A 20,219-nucleotide genomic window follows, 5' to 3' on the forward strand; every position below is an offset into this window, starting at 1 on the left:
AAATTTTAAAAATTCCAAGGCTGGTTTTGGCTGTAATAACGTGCTTGCACTCCTTAATAATTGATTCAAAAAATTATTTGAATTAAACTTTCCTGCAAATTTGATTCAATTTAAACAAAATATTAGAAATATAAATTAGAATTCGGAAATGGCCCGAATTCAAAATTTTAAAATATCCTAGGCCGGTTTCAGCGGTAACAAAACGTGTTTGCGCTCTTTATTAACTTTTTCTTTAAATTAATTGCTAACTTTCCTGCAAATTTGAACCAATTTGAACTCTCAAAAAATGAGAAATAAATATTAGAGTTCGGAAATGGCCTGGTTTCGAAATTTTAAAATTCAAAAATGCAGGGAAGTCAGCAATTATTAATTTTTAGAAAAAAATATTAAAGAGTGCAAGCACGTAAATACATCCAAAACCTACCTTAATATTTTAAAATTTCGAATTTGAGCCTTTTCCGAACTCTAATAATTTATTTCTCATTTTTGGAGGTTTCAAATTGGCTTGAATTTACAGGAAAGTCTGCAGTTTATTGTTAGAATACATAAATTTCGTTTGCCAGCACGTTCCAACCTCTGAAGCCACCGCTAGAATTGTTTTCTTTTAAATAGTTTTGAAATATTGCGCCTGCTTGACGCTTTGCCTGCTGGGCGCTTGCTTGGCGATTGTTCCCTCCCCCTCTCTCCCCTCTCTCGCCGTTCTCCAGCTAGCCGCTTGCCGTGCCGCCATCCCGCCATGCTTTTGTTTTCCGTGATGAGTGGCGAGCAGTGGCGTGTGCTTGCTTTGTTTAGTTCGGTTTAGTTGTGAAAAATGGACTGTTTCGTGCTGTTATTTCATCAAAGTCGAAGATTTGGACCGAATTGGAATGACGCATCGCTTAATTTGGTACGTATTGCATAGAATGAGTATCCTTTTCGGTCCTCGTTGCCCTTTACTTGGCTCTCGACCGCCAAATTCCGCAAATTCCTTCCGGCGTCAGCAATGCATTAGCCAACAAGCAGTTAACGCGTTCACTGCTCGACAGATTTTGCTAAATTCGGTCTCATTTTGATCAGTTTGACTCGGCCGACGTTGTGACCGATCTGCCTGCCGAAATCGGCCCTCCGAATGGCGATTATTTTCGGCTTCTCGGCCTCGGCCCGTCTCTGGCGGAGGAAAGGAGACTTGTTTTTATTTGAACGCGCGGGAAGCAGGAAAGTTAGTTCCATTTTTTGCCATGGGCCACCCTGTGTCCTCTCTTGAGCCGGCACTGTCGTTGCCTCTGTTCTCTGCTTTCAAAAGTCGAATTTTTTTATTTAAGCAGACAACATTTTCTCTCGCCACTCACTGTTCGCGAGGCGCGAAATGCAAATTTTGCTTGTTTTTGGTCGTCGCAGATTGTTCCGCGAAATTGTTCCGGTCGGAAAATTCGTGCACCGATTAATTGTGCGGCGGCCAGCTGCCTGCGAGCAAAGAGAAAAATCTCTTTTAAATATGTATCCACGCGATGGTATTAAATTTGCATAAATATTAATGTGTGTCTTGTGCTCTTGTTTTTAGGTTTTCGACGAGTTGGACCGAGCCGCGAGATGAAGGCGATTGTCAGTGTCGGCGCCACCGCCAACGGCAAGCCTCCGCTGGACGACGTGAGACCATCGAGGACAACAAACCAGCAGTCGTCAACAGGGTGAGTGTTTGCTTTCTCTTTTCATTCGGGGCCGTAATAGGAGTGATCTGGGAGTAAAGGGTTCGTTGAAAAAATATTAAAGTGACCCGTATTCGAGTAACATTGCGGACGGCACTTTGAATTTTTTTGATTATTTATTGCGTCCGATTATTGTGCGTCGGCGGCAGACGAGACTGCACTTAATGGCTGTCGATGCGTTGTTAGCCATTTCTAGCGTTGTCTCTGCAGCTGCCGCAACTCGGAACATTTTCCTATTCACTCACGCGGCCGTTTTGATTTAACTTTTGTTCGACAAAACTTCAACTTGAATTTTTTTCACTTTTATATTAGTACACGCGGTTCGGATCCGGATCGGCTACATACGCGTATGCCGTGTCCCGGGCTAATTTCTGCGTGTGTTATATGTACATGCAAAAGGGGCAATTAGCCTTGCAGAGCGGGTGAGCCGCACCACAAGAGAGTACATCTAACAACTAACGAAGCCCTGATTGCGACGCTGCTCAAAACAGAGAGAGGGCACTTCTCAACAAATTAATCCTTTTCACGGTTTTTAAATTTCATTCAATTGTTGGTAGACCCTGCTTGACGAGACGAATCGATCAATCGTGGCATTGTTTGCTTTGCGGAAAATTCCTCAGATATTCTAGACTTTCGCCAGCATAATTAATCTGTAACGTGTTATAATATTATGTGTTGCGCAAGCATAGAATACACCCACCCAACGCAATGTCTTTTTAAATGGAAACTTTGGCAGTGCCGAGTTGTCTGCTCAAAGACACATTCCCGTGAGAGAGCATCGACTTGATCTATTAACAAAAAACCTCAACTTTAATTTAGTTTACCTCTATGTTATTGAAGGTTTCATTATTTTCCAACACAATACTTTCTTTCAAACTCACCTGATATTAAATGGAACAAAAAATGCATCTCTAAACTAATTTTGACGTGTTTATTTATTTAAAACATCCGTGTTTGCTAAAATTGCTTATTCGAACTTGGTTCGCAGCACGCTAGGCCACGCGAATTGAAGTATTTTGATCGTTTCACCACTGTCAGTAAAAAAGCAATTCTTTTTGGTAATTGGTAATTGGTCGTCCCCAGTAAAAAGGAAATTTGCAGGAATTACACGATGGAAATTGAAAAGCCGCGCGCGGTAGATTGCCATTTGAATAAAACGTGCAGTGAAAAGAGAAGAAAAATGGCTATACTCTGCTTGCTCATCTCGCCGCATTATTTCGCGATCATTCGTGCACTTTTCAGCCGCACTGCGAAACGTGCAAATTTAATCAATCAATGCGCGCTGCCATTCTGCCCGCGCCGACAATGGCCTCGCACAATCAACGCCGGCCGCACTTAATTAAAACACAACGAACGCAGAACAGCATTTTTGGGTTTTGGGGGGCACCGAGTTTGCGTTTGTGCCGAGCGCCGAGCCGCCGAACATAGTGCCGCACGGACGGACGGACGGCTGAACGCGCGCCTAATCTAATTTGCGCGAGTGCACGCGCGCTTTGTGCTGCTCTCGCTCTCTTCAAATAAATGATGATGCCCGCTAATTTAGAGGCGTGCGCTGCTAATTATCCTCAAGTGCTGCCTCGATTTTGAAGAGGGTGCGCAGCGCTATACGCACATTTATGCTTCGCTCGACATGTGTGTAGCTCTCACTTGATGAAAAATGCTAATTGCCTCTGTGCAGGATTAGTCAATCAGCAGGACAACATTATTCCACACATTCAAAGGAAGTTAACAATATATTTATATTTGATATACGAACCCAAGTCAAAATAATCGAGCACTTTGATACGATTTGATTAAAAAGACATTGCACCAAGGTGCAGAGATGCAGTGTATGAATTTCAGCATCCAGTTTTTTCTGCGTCTTCACGTAGAATGCAGGCATATAAAGAGCACGACGAAGCCCAAGCTTGGGGGATGAAGAGATTCATTGGCGGCATTTTTCTTTCCTTTGTCGTTTGCAGTTATGACCGGCGGAGGGACAAACAGGCTGCAAACTGCAGTAAAGATAAGAGCGAGCAGAGAAATATAATATTTCGCGGACGAAGAATGGTGCTCGCAGCAGTTTCGCAAAATTGGGCCGTTTCTCCTGTGTGTCGCACTATAAATATTTTTTTACGACCGTTTAACCTTCCACTTTTCCGGCCGTACAGAAATATCACCTGATAAACCATACACATACGCGTGTCGGCCGCGAAACAAAAGTTTGGAAGTAATCAAAGCTGCGAGAACTGCAAAAGTTTGCGGCAGCGCCGGCGGGCGGTGCGGAGTGCGGAGGCCGAGAGAGAGAGAGAGAGAGTCGCAATTATTGCGCATCGGGGGCCATAAAGAAATATTTGCCGGGAGATATCGAAATCCACTTTGCGATTTTTGGTCCACAAATCACGCGGGCGAGTGCTGAATTTGCATAAAAGCGACGCTCCCCCGTTCTTTTTGCGCTGACACACACGTGTGCGTGCGTCTGTCTGTTTGCGATATTAAAAAAAAACGAATGTGGTGTAGGAGCAAGTGTTGGGCAGGCGAGGGAGAGAAAGAGAGAAGAGAGAAAGGCCAGCCGGCTCGTCACTTTTAAGAGCCACGCCGTCCGTCCGGAATAGTGATTTTACACGCGTTCGTAATAATTTGCCGGTTGCGAGAACGGCGCCAGGCCGCTTTTCTCTCAAGGGAGGTGTAAGTATACGACTCGCCGCCGCGGAACAGCAGTTTCCCTGCACCGCAATGTTGAGCTATTATTTTGTGTGCGGCAACACAGCACAGCTTTCTGAATTACAAGCCTCCTCCGACGCGGCCCAAGATTGCTGCTTTCTCGAGGCAAAGAGAATGGAAAATAAGATTCTAGTCATTAAATTTAATATGACCGATCAGGCGATGACAATAAAATATGTATACAACCAAAGAGAGAAATTAACTGCAATGTTAATTATTACAAGTTTGCACCACAGGAAAAAGAGATGTCGTCATAATATGAAACCCCCTAAAACCTTCGACTAGTTGAAGATGATTAGAAGATGTAAATGAGTAATCTAATTTAAAATAAAAATAAATCTAAAAATAAAATAAACTTATGTAACCAAAAAAGAGCAACTAACCAAATTTTATTCGAAACTATCATTTGCTTGTATTCCACTACCCGCAGCTGCAAGAGATTCCGGGGCTGCTGCTCAATTTATCTCGGCGACGCTGTGAATAATTATGCTCGCACAAAGCTTGGCGGTAGGCGCTACCAAATTTCATTAATACGCTTTAGCACTACACGCGCGTTTAATCTGTCGCGCTGAGCAATTTTGCAATTCGTGCGATACCTGCAGTGCGTATTCGTGCGTGTCGCGCTTCACGCAATTTGATTCTGATTGCGAATGCGCGCGAGGCGAGGCGACGAATTCTCGATTGTCTTTAAGACAATATTCAAAAGCGCAGCGGCTCACAATAAGCTGTGGCGAGGCAATTTGTTGCTTCTAGTAAACACCGGGCTGAGTATTAAATTCTCAGATCCGCATTTATTATTGCAAAAACGAGATATTATAGGAAAAACAAACTTTTATTTTGCTTTCTTTGGAAAAAGCTTTAACTCGAAGGAGTTTCGGAGGAAATGGGGATCCAAAAAATGGTTGAAACCCCGGCAAAGTTACTTAAAATTCGTTCTTGTTAAAGAAGAATTAATTGTAAAATTGCGTCAGGCAACACAAAAAATCGTGATGGTCTTAACTATTCGATTTGGAGATGACACGAAATTGGAACACACTATTATGTCTCTAGGAAGTTCTGGTAAAAATATTTTTACTCCCTTTTCTTTCACAATCTTTTAAAAAGCAAAAATGGATTAAGTTTGCAAGTTATGATTGAGCACAGCGTGTGGAAATATCTAGCTCTATTTGAAAGCGTCAGCAAAGTTGGCTCGCACCTTTTTGCAGCAATAAATTTACGTGTGGAGGGACACATCGCGGTGCAGTCAAAATTTTACGACGCAAATGCTGCAACACGTGTGGCGCAAAGATGGCAGTTGTAAAAGTGCAATTAATTCGCGCTAGTGAGGCCAACTGTTGACGCACTAAACTGTTCATTATGAATCACCAAAGTGAATTGCCGGCTACAAATCAAACAGAGAGTTAATAATCCTCATTTTGCGGCGACCGCAGACTCGAACGTGCGATTGTGCTTCTTGCTTCTTTCCTTTCCTTTCCTTTGCTTTGCTTTGCTCGCAATTTGCCCGCGCGCAGAAAGAGAATCACGTAAACACTTCACAAGCGCTACGAGCGCTTTCGTTATTACCAGCTTGCAAACGCGGATAATAGTGAGTAACGATGTAATAACATACACACACGACTCGGGCGCGCACAATGAGAATAACGACAGCGCGGAATCGAGCAGACGATTACTCGCTCTGCCTTTATTTGATTGTGCGACTCGAGTACTTTGTTTGCCTCGACGACTTATTTGTTGCTGCCTGTTAGTATCGATGATTGCAATAATAGAGCGCTTGCACATTGAATTGAAAAAGACGTAATTTCGCTCGTGCTCAAGCATTGATTCAAACTTGTTTGACAGAAATTTATATTGCAAATCTTGTGCATATATTTTAAAGCCTACGCGGTTTTTACGGAAATAGTGTACCAATGCAAAAAGCTTTGTTCACTCCATTTCCATTACGTCTCTCAGCTTGCTGCTGTTTTCGAAACAAAATTGCTACTTGATTTTCAAGAGAAATGAAGTAACGCGCGGTGAATTATTTTTTACGCGTGTATATTTAAAAAAACGTGCTGCATACAATCTGTTTTGATCAACACTCTGTCCTCCAGCTGTTTGTGAATTCAAAATATCTCTGGCGCTAGCAACATTAATTATAGATGGCAAAATATGAATAACCAACGCGCGCGCGAGGCCTCTTTTTTGCTTTTCGCAGATACGAGCAAACAAAAACATGCGGCATTTCGTATGAACACGCGTCACTGCCAAAAATCAATGAACTCGCGCGCAAAATTTAGATCTGACGACCAACTTTCTGCCCACAGCTGGAATTAAAACAAAAGCAGAGGAAACTGCGGGCCCAACTTTGGCCTGAGCTAATTTCCTAGTCGTGTTTCTTAATTTTCGTCCACATATTTGCATAATTAATATTTGCAAATGAAGCACGATTCAGCCTGCGGAAACAAAGGAAAAACTTGCCGCAGGTGCTGCTTGATTCTGAATTAAAAAAACCAGGCAGAATTGTGTTAGTTTTGCTCGTAATTTGCAGAGGCGCTCATTTCACCCGTAAATATTTGCGGGTAAAAAGCATAAAAAGAGCTAAAGCAGGGCAAAAGAAGCAAAATAAATTAAATATTCATCGTGCGCCTGAAAGCAAAGCTCGGCAGAACCGAAAAAGTCGAGAGGCGAAAAATAAAACTTTTTGTTTTAATCTCGCGCGGGCCGGCGCGGCACATCACCGGAAACCAATTCATCAAAAGTTTTCGCAAAAAGGAGGTGAAGTTACGAAAGTACAAAGTATCAACGTCTCGAAAGAAATCAAATAAAGATTTTTATATAAAATGCGTGCTCACTGCGCGCAATAAGATCGAACTCTTTCACTCGCTTCCGGGAAAGAATTAAAAAATCGCCGGCTCGTAAGAAGATCCGACGCTTCATCTGGCTAAGAAGAAGCCACGTGATCGATGTTGTTTGCACCGCAAAATATCAAGTTTCCCTGTCCCGTCGTTCGTATGTGGCATTATGCACTTGCTCCCGCAGCAGCAAATAAACGAAAATATGTCGGCGTGACCGAATCGAGTGTCGCTTTTCACATGCCAAGTTGTGTCCCCGTAGCACAATTTTCTCATGCTGTCGCGCAGCGCGTGGGAACTGCATCCTGACGGGACCGGGAATGCAAAACGAGTCCCGACTATCAAACGCGTCAGAGTGCGTGCGTGACGCAACATGCAAAACCGCAAGCCCTTTGAACTTTGAAGCCGCCGCCGACCAGCAATACGGCGCCGGCCGGAGCCACTATTGCTCTAGCCGCTCCAAATTCTTGACCCTCCTCTTTAAAGTGGTGCAAAATTCGGAGAACCATTCCAACGTTTACTAAACACGATCTTTTAATTTGGTAGAACTAAAATTTGTCTGGATGAGTGCTGTTTAAATTTCCAGCAATAATTTATTCAAGCGGGGTGAGCTCTCATTCGCCTTTCATCGCCTTTTACAGAATTTAGCTCATAATTCGTACACCGTTGGACAACGACGAGAAATTGGAAATTTAATTGTTACTTTGGTAAAGATTTTATTGTAATACATATTGTGGAGTTGAATTTCTAGATTCCAAAAACAATAAATTCAATGGAGTGCTATAGCTACGGCCAAAAATAATAATTAAGGTACGTTGCTATGATCATTGATGTCCTGTAAATATCCAATCAATGATCAATTCCACCCACGCTGTTCACTGACGTTAAGCTCATTATTAAAAATCAAATTTGGTAATAATTAATTTTTGCGCAGGCTAAACGCTTGCTTTACAAATGTCCTTTTCTGACTTTATTTGCAAGGCAGCGATTTTGAGACGCGCATGTTCGATCCGATTGGCGCAGCATGGCTTTTCGTCAGCTCGTGTTTCACTCACTCAGTTGTATATTTATATCGACAGCGGACGCTGATACGGCACAAGGCCCTGTTCATTTTTAGGAAATCCGAGCCCCCAACCTCGCGCTTTGGCTCAATTTCACGAGCAAAAAATATCTTTGCCGTAATTTCTATTTCTCACGTGTGTTTTATTTTTGGAGGTTAACGAACGTCGATCAATAAAACCTTTAGTTTAAGTACAAAAAGACGCTTCCTCGCAATCACCGCATTTAGCCTATTTTTTACTCTTCCTCTCTCTAAATTACACTTTATTGCAAAGCGTATGTGGTATAACGGACGGAATAGAGCGGAGAGGAGCCATCGAGAGCATGTGCGCGCGCGGTGGGTGCGGGCGGGCATGGCGTATCAGCGATTTTTTATCGGCTCGTCGTGTCTCTGCTGCATTATGCCAATTGGCGCCGATGGCCGAGGCCGGAGGAGCGATTTGTCACGCAGAGCAGCGAGCCCCAGCGCCACTTTTTGCCCCAAAGAGGCCTATTTAAATGGAAATTCGCTCGCCCGCCCGCCGGCCGCATCATCAGGTTTCACGCGTGCCCTACACCTGCGCGCTGACAAAATCCGCCGGCCAGCCGCCGATTTAATTTGGCTATCGCAAAAAGGCGTGTGCCAACAACGACTGGTAATGCCGGCAAATGCGCTCCCTCGGGGCCGTCGCACACAATTTCACTTTGGATTCATCACGTTCACTGTTTCGCGCGCTACCGATCCCTTTTATTCCATTTAATCTGCGTTGCTTTAATCAGTTCGGGCAGATTTCAGTTTGGAAAATTACCAAGTGTGCAGCTCATTTTTCGATATTCGCAGTTGTGACTTATCCGAGTGAGCAGTCAGAGAGGATATAATAGTAAAAAGACAATAAGCTGGATTGAAAAATACCTTAGAACAATAAACAGGGTAGTTCAATCTTAAAGAAGCCGTTGCTGTAAGAATGGAAATTAGTTACGCTTGTTTGTCCGAGCTTAGGTGACCACAAACGAAATTTCAGTTTGGATCAATGAGCTCCTAAAACAAGTTGTGATGAAGTCTCGCCTGTCAAACAGACAAGAAGGCGGCTGCCACAGATGCAACCGGCATGCTTTTGCTTTGATCATTTCACAATTTCAAACATTTTCAAGATTCTTAAACCTTACTATGGGACTGATATGGGAAATGGATTAAAACATTTATCTAGATTTAGATAAGGAGAAGAAATATCGTGCATCGAGTGCAAAGTGAATAGTCGTCTGCTCTTGCGGCTCTGAACGCCTGCCAGGAAGGAGAGTATGCAACCGGGAGAGCCTATGTATAGCAACGAGAAACACGCCGAATCCAAGCCCGCAGGTGCTGAAAGCCTCCTCTCACGCTCCCATATGTGGTGGTGAAAAAAACCCGGTGCTCACGTCGTTAAGTGTGAATCCTTCAAAATGTGCTGTCGCGGTTTCCCCTGGCCGAGAGAGTGGTCGGTCGGCCGGCCGGCCTGCTGCTGCGGCGAGAATGAAAAGGGAAGCTAGGGCGCGAAATTGTCGCGCCGAGGCACGAGTGCGAAAAAGACACATCATCTGTACGTGAATTTTACAACGCAGCAGCCGGCGCACCCGCGCACTCTGTCCAAGTGCCAAATTTATTTACTGACCCTTGTCACTCGCGTGTCCACCCAGTGAGTGAGCGATTGTTTTTTATGAGCTCTTTACGCTACAGCCTCTTCTTTCTCACCACGCACCACCGAATTTTTATCAACGCACACACATCTTTGACACGGATAACGCGCTTTTCAGCAATGATTGGCACTGTCTTTCCTCGTGAATGTGTTCCTTGCAAAGGCCAAAACTCTTTTTGGCCATCGAATGAATAAACAAGTACAATTCAATGCTCAATAAAACCAAATGCGCCTGCACACGCCTCGTAATCTTTGCACCGTATCAAAATATTTTTCATTCAAATGTAACTGCACAGAAAATCATTTATCACAATTCAAATTTAGACTAAGCACATCAAAGCTCTTTTTCTTCGCTTTCGATCGATGTTTAATTCGACACGGGTCGTGCTAAAAAACGAAGCAAAGCATCGAGCCAAGACTCTTGGTGCCAGTCGACACTATAAACAACTTTCCCTTTTTAAAAAGGTGTCAAATCTCGACTTCTTGCTTAATGTAGCTCGAAAAACAGGCTGAGAAAGAAATCAACTAAGTGATCCAGTTGCAAATTGACTTTGAATGCGAGCGGCGCTTCATTAGAACGAATTCCCGCACACGGAAGACGATCCTTTTGCAGGGTGAGCGGCGGCCTGAACAAACAAACGGCGCATTTATATTATACGTATTGGTGTGGCTGCTCCCTTTGATTGGAGACGGAGCACAAAAGCAAAAAGCGTGCGTCTCATATTGCGCGGAGGGCGAGCGGGCGTTTCAATTTTTCACATCGACAGCGCCTTGTTAGGGTGTTCTGCTCGGCAGCGACTTTCTCATTATGGCCTACTTGTTGCTTCCGCGCAGCAGCCCGGCCCTCCCCTTCCCTACCCTGCCCGGCCCTGCCGGGTTAAAAGTGCCGCTGCCGAAATGAATGCACGACTCTGAAATCGCGCTAGATGAGCGGGAACGATAAAGGCGGCGCAAAAATTGTTTTACGCGCGTCTGCTGCGGGCGCCTTCATTTATTTTTGCGCATCCGTCCGCTGCCTCGCCGTGCCAAGTGCGCATCACGAGCGAGATAATGCGCGTCGTAATTAGCACGACGGGACACTGCTCCGCCAGCCTCCGGTCTGCTCTTCCAGCACTCGGGATTTGCCCACATTATTACGAGGATTATGCGCATTTCAAAGACTTTTCTCTCCAGCCAGACAGATTCATTAAAATGAGATGTGTGTAGCACTTCACCCTTCGCTCCTCTCCGCTCGGCGCTTTCCCTCTACACTATTTTATACATTAAGCTCGTTTGCGCAACTAGAAAAGGCAACGTGAGCATCAATGCTGCAAAACGCTATTTTCCAGCGCTTCTGTAATTTAAATTTTTCTCAACTCAAGGGCTGCTGCTATAAGGAAAAGATGCAATTAGTGATTGAGAAACGCCAACTAAGAGGGCTTTTAACTATTCATTTTCCACGCCTCAATTTAATTGATTAGTGTTCGACAGTGCGGCACGAAGATTGAGAAAATTGTAAAAATTAAATTTACAATTATTAGCTTTCCAAGTTGTTTCAAGCCCTGAAAAATAAGACTTAGGGCCCTGCTCGTGCTGCTTGTGTGCCGCAAAGACTGGTGCAAAATTTAAAAACTCTATTAAAAATATCTATAGAAGTAATCTAACTCTTAGAAGTCGTTTAAAGCGTCTTTGATGTGTGCAAGAAACAAACATTCATTAATTACAGCTAGAGCTAACCGCAGAAAAGTGGGTTTCCTGTGTTAACTACATCAAAAGCTGGGCTGTTACATTCAGATATTTAAAATAAAAACGCTGGAAAGACTTGTTGTCAATATTCCAGCCTGATATTGGCTACTCCGATATATTGTACATTCATTTCATTAAAACATCCACAGAATTTGAGCACCCAGAAATGGAGTCTCAAAAATAGTAACCAGTTGTTGCTTTTTCAGAAAAGAATAAAGGAATAAATTAGCTGCCGCAACCAAACTAATTAAAAACGTCATAAAATAAATGCAAACAATAAAGCCTGGAACGCGGGCTACAAATTGCAAATTTCCCTTTCGCCTTAAGCTTAATATTAAAAAAGCATGGAGCAGCGATTAAAATGCAGAATCCAGCTCGCGGGGAAAGAAAAGGAGCGTCGTCGAGTTTTTTTTTTTACCTCCGTTTCCCTTATTCGCGGGCGTATATAGTTTCTCAGTTGCGAGAGCGTGTGTTTGCTCTTGTCCTTTCTTCCTCCGAGGACATGTGTATCTATTTGAGTTCGGCTCAGAGCAAATTCGCAGCCGACTGACTCAAAACAAAAGCAGTGCAAAGAAATTCGCGTCGCGTGGCGCAATAAGAGAGCAGCGCAATTTCCACGCTGGAGCCTTGGCTGCTCCGCTCGAGTGGCGTCGATATTTTGCATCGCTTCTGCATTTATGGTAATAAGAGCGCCGCACGCCGAGATCGTCAGCTCGATATTCGCCCGTGCGCGCGCGGGTGGGGGCGTAAATTGGAAAGACTCATGCAAGATTTCTCAGGCTCGTGGCATTAGCTGGCCAATAGGTTCACGTGTGTCACACAGCACAATGCAGATCGGCTTCATCTCATTTTGATGACCCGTGTTGCGGCTTACGTCGACTTTGCCTTCGATATCCGCGCGCCATCTTTGCATCCCGGCGCGCGAGTGCTAAGATTACTAATGCTCTTTTGAGAAGCGATTTATGAAATTCAGCAAAGAAGGAAAGGTCGTCGCGCATGAATGCGGATTAGCTTCAAGCTATTCTATCCTATTTATTCATTTGGTTAACCAAGTAATTTAAAATTTGCAATAACGCCATATCGATATCGGTAAAAGATTGTCGGTATTTATGGGAACGAAGGCCAAAATAATAAAAGCACTCATGATTGTCATATTAATTAAATTAAATTAAATTAATGTAGAGCTTAACAGGCAAACAAAGTAAATTATTAATTAAATATTAAAAACTTTGCGATTACAAATAAATGTATTTTAAAACCAATAATTTTTAACTAATGAATTATAATGTCGCATTTATAAATTTGAGCTATCATAGTTTTCAAAAATGAGTTAGAAAAATAAAAACTTTTATCGCCTTAAAAAAATGTGTTTGTTCTTTAACAGTGGCGAAAATTACGTGCAGCTTGACATCCTAAAAGAGATTAAAAGAAAAATTGCTCGCCGGGTAAAGGATGGTAAAACGGCGTTGATACATTCAGCAAACAAGGCTTCCCTTAATTATGTTTGCAATTCTCCATAGACGCAAATCGCATCGCTGCCTGGCAAACGCGACCGGCTTCAAAGCGAGCAACGAAATAAAGAAATGCTTTTCTTCAGGCCAAGTTCAAAGAGCGACGTCGTCGTCGGATCGCAAATTGCGCGAAAAAATTAGCTGGGCATCGCAGGCGGGGGCCACGCGAAACCAGACAGAAGAAACAAAGTCGTCTGGTGCGCGCGCGATTAATGCGTCGAGATAAGCGGCGCAGTCTTTGCGCCCGCGATTGAAAAATTGCCCCTCGGCCGACAGAGGCCAAGTGTCACACACAACTCCATTCACTCGCTTTTCTTCCTTTCGCCAAACGCAAAAGCCGAATCAATCATTCGCCGCCACCGCCGTCGCCCTTTCCGTCGCCACCTCCGCCTTGTCCTCTGCTGCCGCTCCTTCCGCCGCCGCCACCTCTGCCGCCGACGAACCCGTCGCCGCCGCCCCTTCCGTCGCCGCCACCTCTGCCGCCGACGAACCCGTCGCCGCCGCCCCTTCCGCCGCCGCCCCTTCCGCCGCCGCCACCTCTGCCGCCGACGAACCCGTCGCCGCCGCCCCTTCCGTCGCCGCCACCTCTGCCGCCGACGAACCCGTCGCCGCCGCCCCCACCTCTGCCGCCGACGAACCCGTCGCCGCCGCCCCTTCCGCCGCCGCCACCTCTGCCGCCGACGAACCCGTCGCCGCCGCCGCCGCCGCCGCCACCTCTGCAGTCGCCGCTGACTCCGTCGCCGACGAACTCGTCGCCGCCGCCGCCCCTTCCGCCACCACCACTGACTCCGCCGCCGACGAACCCGTCGCCGCCGCCGACGAACCCGTCGCCGCCGCCACGAACTCGTCGCCGCCGCGCTCGACGGCTGCTCGGCCGCGTCTGACCTCGTTCCCTCGTTGATCCGCTCCATCCGTGTCCGGGGTCTTCGGGTCCGTCTCTTCGCTGCTCCTCTCCTTCCTTCAGTCCGCCAGTCCTCCACCTCCAGTCCAGTCCCTCGCGTCCTCCAAGTCCTCCAGATTCAGATCCATTCTAGCCTATGGGAAAGCAGCTCCTTTTATTCATTTAGCCCGACATCTTCATCTAGTTCACAAATACATTCAAACAATCATAACAATTACAATAAATTATAATTAATTTTTCATTCAATGCAAATTCGCTTCAAAAAATTTTTAAAACAAAGATCATCTTGCTAAATTTTATTATAAAGTAAATAAATTTAAATTAAAAAATTTTTAAATTTCGTAAAATTATTACAATCTATAGCTGCTAATAATTTAGGAACTAAATATTAAAGCGAACAAAAAAATATTTATCCAATTGTATTAACCATTTGAAACAATTAATTTTCCTTAGAATTCAATATATTAAAATTCAGAGGCTTAATTGATATTTTGCTGAAATCAAATAAATAAATAAAATATTTTTAATATGATTATAAATAAATAAAACATTAATTAATAAATTAAAACTTTCTTAAAATAAAATGTTTAACATTAATATTAATTCGAAAAATTATAATTCTGTTGAAATGTTTTTCGGTGTTTCTGTGAAGTGCAATTTTCAGTTACCCACTGCCATAATTGCACAAAATTGTTCTTAAGCATCATTTTAAATTCTTCCTACGTAAAATTTAATCTGAAATCTACAGTTATAAAATTATATTACCTTAGTCGGAATTACATTTTTTCCATTTTGAAATCTCCAAGTTATTAAAACAAGATTAATTATAACGTTAAAAACAGTTCTGCGCTCCAGAGGAGATTGAGAAGAGTCTATAGCGGTTGATAGATTTTGAAATTCTGGTTTTTAAATCCCGAGATTAGGAATTTTAAAAGTCACAAAAAGTTAAATAGATTTCTTTTTTGCGCGTTTTTTTAAACTTCGAACCTCAAATCTCAGGTTCTGAGCATCTCAATTACCATATCTAACTACCAATGGACTCGTCTCAATCTCCTCTGATCATTTGGAGGGTTTGAAAGGCGCTTAAACTCATCCCCTTTGATCCCCAATGCCACAATTTTAATAATAAGCGACCGCCGTTCCTGTCGTCGCTACTTTTGTTTTGCATCTTTCGAGCTGTGTGACATCTTATGTGTGGAGAGCAAGCTCCCTAAAACCAATTTGTTGGTTAGAGCAGTTCAATACGAGTGCAACGGTGGGTAATTTCTTCAATTGTGACCCTTAAAACCCGAGTTTTGGAGTTGGAAAAATGACGAAATGAAACAGAAATGTGCAGCTTTTTGAGATTTTTGGTATTTCCACCTACAAATCTCGTGTTCTATTGAACAGACTTGCAGAAACTAACAACCATTGCACTCACCTCGACCATCTCTAAGTAGCTAGCGGGTTAAGGGGTGTTTGGTCTCCATCCACAAGTTGGCATACATCATTAAAGATGCAACAGTGAGCGGTAGGCCCTCTTTTTCTAAATTGTATAGCAATGGGGATGAAGAGGGATGAGCGTTAGCACCCCCTAAACCCTTCTGCTGCTCAGGGGGGATTGAGGCAAGTTATACGGGATGTAAATTTTGCATTTGTGATGCTCAGAACCCGAGATTTGGAGGTTCAAAGTTACGAAAAACGCGAGAGAGAAATCAATATTTTTCATTTTTTGTGATTTGTGCGATTTCTAATCTCAGGTTTTAGCAATCATAATTTCAAAATCTCCTCAGGAGCACAGATGGGTTTTTGGCGTTGTAAATAATATTGTCTAAATAATTTGGAGCTTTCAACATGGCGACAAACGTACTTTCGCCTATAGGAAATAAAATTTTGTGAATGTAGATTTCAGATTAAATTTTACGTAGAAAAAATTTAAAATGACGCTAATGCACTTTTTTGTGCAATTACGGCAAAGGGTTAGTAAACTGAAAATTGCACTTAAAGGATATCCCGAAAATAATTTTACCAGGATTAAAATTTTTCTAATTAATTTTGACATTAAACATTTTATTTCAATTTATATAATTTATAAATGAATCGATTTATATTAATATTGTAGTTATTTATTTTTATTTATTTAATTTCAGCGAAATAATAATTGTGCCTTAGAGTTTGAATAAATTGAATTCGAAATAAATTTAATTACTTCAAATGGTTATGAGAATTGAATAAATGTGTTTTTAGTACCATTTGATATTTAGTTCGGAAATAATTAACAGCTATTTATTTTAATTTATTTAGCGACATTTAAACATTTTTTAATTGAAATTTTTATATTAAATAATTATATTTAACAGATTTTGCTTTGTTTTAAAAAATTTTTTAAAGCGAATTTGTGTTGAATGAAAAATATTTTTTAATTTCTCGTTATTTTTATGATTTTTTGAAAGGATTTGTAATCTAAATTAAGATGTCTGGCTAAATTAATAAAAGGAGCTGCTTTCCCATGGGCAAGAATGGATCAGGAGGACTTGGACGACTCGTGGGACTGGACTGGAGGTGGAGGTGGAGGACTGGCGGACTAAAGGAAGGACAGGAGCAGCGAAGACGGACCGGAAGAAGGAAGAACCAGCAGAGAAGGACGGAGCGGATCAACGAGGCGCAGCAGGCTCTGACGAAGACCAGGTCGGACGCGGCCGAGCAGCCGTCGAGCGCGGCGTCGGCGAGTTCGTGGCGGCTGGTGGCGCCGATAGCGGCAGCGGAGGCGGCGGCGAAGTTGGCGGAGATGGACGGAGCTGAACGACGAGGCGCAGCAGGCCCTGGCGAAGACACGGCCGAACAGCCGGTCGTGCAGGAGGATGGGCACGACCGGAAATTGTGGTGCGGCAGAGCGAGGGGAAGAGTTTGGCGGCGGCGGCGAGTGAGGCTGGAGGAAGCCGCGGAGGCTGCCACGGATGTGGCGGGCAGCGTGCAGATCCTGAAGGCGGCAGCGAGGGCCGCGTCCGGCATCTGGAGACGCAGGAGGCGCTGGACTACCGCGGAGAGGGCCAGCACGAAGAACTGGTGCACACGAGACGTACTCGCCAGTCAGCAGCTGCAGCTACGCGCCCTCAGCAACACCATGAAATTGCAAAACAATCAGTTTTTAAAAAAACCAAGATATAAAAAACCCGCAAATTAGACATATAAAAGTTCAAAAATTATTTGAACAACTCGCCAATGCAATTTATAATAAAATTTGACTGTTACGTACATATCAATTTTTTCAGTTTGAACAAATGTTTCATATTGGAAAGCACAAAAAATAGTTCGTCAACGCTTTTGATCCAATTAAAACCATTACAACCCGCGTACCTGATCCCAGCAAGCCCCAATTTGAACGTAACAAAGGGAAATAATTATGCGACCACTGCGCAAACGCGTTGCCGCTGGCCTCCAGCTACTCGGCAGGCCTCCTGCTTCCAACCGATCAATCATATAGCGGCTGACCTCGCCAGGTCACAGGTCACGCCACCCGAGCCCACGTTCCGCGTGATTTTAATATTATGATGCGCGTTTATTTTTGAAAATTTCAAGGGCCAAACAACAAGAAATGCGTCCCAAAGTCGAGAAAATTAAATTAATGTTAAAAATGGGAAATATTTATAAGATAAAAATTGAAAGAGTGGTTTCTTTGGTGGCTACTTGCTAGCATTAATGTTTACACTTTGTTCAATATTTAATTTATTGTTTTTAAACTTATTAAGAACGAATGCAAGCACGTATACCCACCCAAGAAGCCAATTTTTATTTTCAAATTCAGCCCATTTTCGAAATATAATTTTACTCTCTCGAGTTAGGGCTTTCGAAAGTTGTTCATATTCACACGAATAATTAAAATTATGTGTTTGAACAGTAAAATTCCAAGTTTAAGCTTTTGTTGGACACTAATCGCGATTTGGAAAGCAGAAGTGAGCAACACTTGTCAAACGCGACGTCTCGGGTCAGCGCCAAGACTTGCAAAATTGGCACGGTGGTGCGGTCAAGGCCAAGCTGCGGTCCGGACGAGATTAAAAACCGTCGTTGCGATGCTGGGAACGAGTGTAACACACCGATTTCACCCTTTCGAAATCATCAATTTGGCCTCGTAAGGTCACAGATAAATAATGTTGTATTTCATGAAATGTATGAATTCGTTTATGTTATTTGACTTGAAGTCGGACCAAAAGGATTGAGCATTCTTAGGTTAATATAAGTCTGTATAAAATTATTTCTAAAGATTTGTTGATTTGAAACCGGATTTATTTTAAAAGTATTCATCGGAAAATGCCTTTCATGCGCAAGCAGGTCGGTTTCGCTTGCTCCTGATAATAAGCAGGTCTCGAGTTGCCTGATCGCATGCTTTTCAATTAACGCAACGCTGCAGCACAATGGCCGACGCTAGAACCCTAGTTCGTCCTCCGCGCTTATACACATATTAACCCAATGAAGAATAATTAGAAGTGAACTCGGCAATTTAACCTTCACCTGGGGCGAGAATTTTAGGTACTGTCTGCCCAATAACCTTTATATGGTCGCAGTATTTTTAAAAAAAATTTTATTAACTGGGCGAAATTACGTTTGTCTCCATTTTAAAAGCTCCAAATTATAAAAACCTTTCATGGCATCAGAGAAGGTTGAGATAAATCTAACGGGGGTTTGTTTTTGAAATTTTGATCGTTAAGATCCTAGATTAGCAATTGCAAAAATCACAAATTGTAAAAGATTGCTTGTTTTCGCGCGTTTTTCGAAACTTTGAACCTCCAAATCTCGGGCTCTGAGCATCTCAAATGCCTACAGTTGGACTCTCCTCAATCTCCTCTGACCAGCTGAAAGGCTTAAAAGGTGCTTAAGCTCACCCCTTTCATCCCTGCAATGCCACAATTTTAACAATAAGGGACCGCCGTTCGTTTTGTCGCTCCTTGTTGCATCTTTTGAGCATCTTATAGGTGTTGAGCAAGCTTCCCAAAACCAATCTGTTGGTTAGAGCAAGCCAAGACGAGTGCAACGGTCTTTAGTTTTTGATATTCTGATCCTTCAAACCCGAGTTCTGGAGTTGGAAAGAAAGACAAAATGAAAAAGAAGCATTTTTTTTTAATATTTCCACCTCCAAATATCGGGTTGTAAGCATCAGAATCTTAGAAACCAGCCACCGTTGCACTAGCCTCTTCCAACTCTAAGTAGCTGAAGGATTTAGGGGTGTTTGCTCTCCATCCACAAGTTGGCATATAGCTTTAAAGATGCAACAGTGAGCGGCGCCAGGGACGGTAGCCCCTCTTTTTCTAAATTTTATAGCAATGGGGATGAAGAGGGGTGAGTGTTAGCATCCCCTAAACCCTTCTGCTACTCAGGGGAGATTGAGGCGAGTCCAAAAATAAGTAAATTTTGCAATTGAAATGCTCAGAACCTGAGATTTGGAGGTTCAAAGTTTCGAAAACGCGAGAAAATAATTAATTTTATTTTATTTCTTTGTGATTTTTGCACTTGCTTAACGCCCACGGAAACCTGTTGCAGCATCTGAGCCGATTTTCAATCAGCGTCGCAGCCAGTATTAAAATTAAAATCGGCACGTGGTCGTGTCGTGCGAGTACTTGAAATGCACACACGCGAGTTGCAGTGACCGCGTAATTACTTATTTGTTTGTATTCGAGAGGCCCTCTCGCACACAATAATTAATGCTGGATGATTAAAGCCGTGCGAGTCTTTTAATTAACAAGTTTTTTCTTCTCTCGCCATGCAGTTGCCGCAGTGTGTTTAATTTGGATTTTCTATTGCTTTTCCAGGTACTCGGAGGAGCCCAAGTTTGCGCTCGACCTCCGCCGGCGAGGGTGACACTGTGCAGACCACCACTGCGAGGTGATCGGCGACCCCGCGCCGTCTGGCTCAGGGTGAGTACAAAGTCATCTTTTTTGTTTTCATTCTGCGGCTTTGTCGATTTATTTTGGATCACGTGGCTCGCGAAAATTGCACTAATTGGCGTGTGATATTATTACCTTAGCAGCTTAAACGGCCTGCAGATGGAATCGCGGTTTGCCTTGGCCAATCTTGCGTTTCCGTTCTTGTGAAATTATCGAACGATTTTACGGATTTGCGAAATGCAATTATTGCTGCAAAATTATTTGTGCTATTATCAGAAAAGTTTATAAATTGAA

At 43.2% G+C, this 20,219-nt stretch overlaps 1 long non-coding RNA gene across 1 annotated transcript; it reads left to right on the forward strand.

Annotated features, from left to right (window-relative positions):
• Window positions 1–631: 631 nt before the first annotated feature.
• Window positions 632–19,957, forward strand: LOC135947195 (uncharacterized). Its single transcript, XR_010575603.1, has 3 exons — window positions 632–886; window positions 1,541–1,667; window positions 19,851–19,957. It is a non-coding gene; the product is annotated as an uncharacterized LOC135947195 (long non-coding RNA).
• The last annotated feature ends 262 nt before the right edge of the window (window positions 19,958–20,219 follow it).

This window comes from Cloeon dipterum, chromosome X (genome assembly GCF_949628265.1).
Source record: "Cloeon dipterum chromosome X, ieCloDipt1.1, whole genome shotgun sequence".
Taxonomy (NCBI): Eukaryota; Metazoa; Arthropoda; class Insecta; order Ephemeroptera; family Baetidae; genus Cloeon; species Cloeon dipterum.